At 30.3% G+C, this 1,957-nt stretch overlaps 1 long non-coding RNA gene across 4 annotated transcripts; it reads right to left on the bottom strand.

The window, feature by feature from the left end:
• Positions 1-230: 230 nt before the first annotated feature.
• LOC103308066 lies at positions 231-1,866 on the bottom strand. 4 transcript variants are annotated; one of them, XR_001678807.2, is made up of 8 exons: positions 1,799-1,866; positions 1,542-1,735; positions 1,298-1,484; positions 1,048-1,240; positions 800-990; positions 549-741; positions 305-491; positions 231-242 (listed from the first exon to the last, which is right to left on the bottom strand). It is a non-coding gene; the product is annotated as an uncharacterized LOC103308066 (long non-coding RNA). The 4 variants fall into 4 exon arrangements; XR_510319.3 differs by having other exon boundaries at positions 804-990; XR_003839450.1 differs by having other exon boundaries at positions 804-990; positions 1,058-1,240.
• Between the last annotated feature and the right edge of the window lie 91 nt (positions 1,867-1,957).

Genomic DNA, 1,957 nt, shown 5'->3' with positions numbered 1-1,957 from the left:
ATACAATTATTAGATAGAAAATACATTTATTAGGGTTTCTAAAGCTACTTTGAATGTCCAAAAATTAATGAATCCAATTTCCATAAATCATGTCTAACTAAATCTCTGAAGTCTGAACTAGGTATATGTTGCCACTTTCCAATTCACATATACACATCCTGGTCTTCGAAGATCTGCACTATTAAAATTGACTACCTGCTTCTTCACAATCAGACAATAGTACTATAGTAGTATGGTATAGTCTACAAAATAAAAAAATACATTTATTAGGGTTTTACTAATGTTTATCATAAAGGTTACCTACTTAGAATGTCCAAAAATTAATGAATCCAATTTCCATAAATCATGTCTAACTAAATCTCTGAAGTCTGAACTAGGTATATGTTGCCACTTTCCAATTCACATCTACACATTCTGGTCTTCGAAGATCTGCATTATTAAAATTGGCTACCTACCTACTTCTTCACAGTTGGACAATAGTATGGTATATCCTACAAAATAAAAAAATACATTAATTAGGGTTTTACTTACGTTTATCATAAAGTTACTTTAATGTCCAAAAATTAATGAATCCAATTTCCATAAATAATGTCGAACTAAATCTCTAAGGTCTGAACTAGGTATATGTTGCCACTTTCCAATTCACATCTACACATTCTGGTCTTCGAAGATCTGCACTATTAAAATTGGCTACTTACTTTTTCACAATCAGACAATAGTACTATAGTAGTATGGTATATTCTACAAAATAAAAAAATACATTAATTAGGGTTTTACTTACGTTTATCATAAAAGTTACCTACTTTGAATGTCCAAAAATTAATAAATCCAATTTCCATAAATCATGTCTAACTAAATCTCTGAAGTCTGAACTAGGTATATGTTGCCACTTTCCAATTCACATCTACACATTCTGGTCTTCGAAGATCTGCACTATTAAAATTGGCTACCTACCTACTTCTTCACAGTTGGACAATAGTATGGTATATCCTACAAAATAAAAAAATACATTAATTAGGGTTTTACTTACGTTTATCATAAAGTTACTTTAATGTACAAAAATTAATGAATCCAATTTCCATAAATAATGTCGAACTAAATCTCTAAGGTCTGAACTAGGTATATGTTGCCACTTTCCAATTCACATCTACACATTCTGGTCTTCGAAGATCTGCACTATTAAAATTGGCTACCTGCTTCTTCACAATCAGACAATAGTACTATAGTAGTATGGTATAGTCTACAAAATAAAAAAATACATTAATTAGGGTTTTACTTATGTTTATCATAAAGTTACTTTGAATGTCCAAAAATTAATGAATCCAATTTCTATAAATCATGTCTAACTAAATCTCTGAAGTCTGAACTAGGTATATGTTGCCACTTTCCAATTCACATCTACACATTCTGGTCTTCGAAGATCTGCACTATTAAAATTGGCTACCTACCTACTTCTTCACAGTTGGACAATAGTATGGTATATCCTACAAAATAAAAAAATACATTAATTAGGGTTTTACTTACGTTTATCATAAAGTTACTTTGAATGTCCAAAAATTAATGAATCCAATTTCCATAAATAATGTCGAACTAAATCTCTAAGGTCTGAACTAGGTATATGTTGCCACTTTCCAATTCACATCTACACATTCTGGTCTTCGAAGATCTGCACTATTAAAATTGACTACCTGCTTCTTCACAATCAGACAATAGTACTATAGTAGTATGGTATATTCTACAAAATAAAAAAATACATTAAATTAGGGTTTTACTTACGTTTATCATAAAAGTTACCTACTTTGAATGTCCAAAAATTAATGAATCCAATTTCCATAAATCATGTCTAACTGAATCTCTGAGTCTGAATTACGTATATGTTGCCACTTTCCAATTCACATCTACACATTCTGGTCTTCGAAGATCTGCACTATTAAAATTGGCTACCTACCTACTTCTT

Source organism: Acyrthosiphon pisum, chromosome A2 (genome assembly GCF_005508785.2).
Source record: "Acyrthosiphon pisum isolate AL4f chromosome A2, pea_aphid_22Mar2018_4r6ur, whole genome shotgun sequence".
Taxonomy (NCBI): domain Eukaryota; kingdom Metazoa; phylum Arthropoda; class Insecta; order Hemiptera; family Aphididae; genus Acyrthosiphon; species Acyrthosiphon pisum.
The sequence above is the reverse complement of the archived record's forward strand: the minus strand, read 5'-3'. Positions and strand labels throughout refer to the sequence as shown.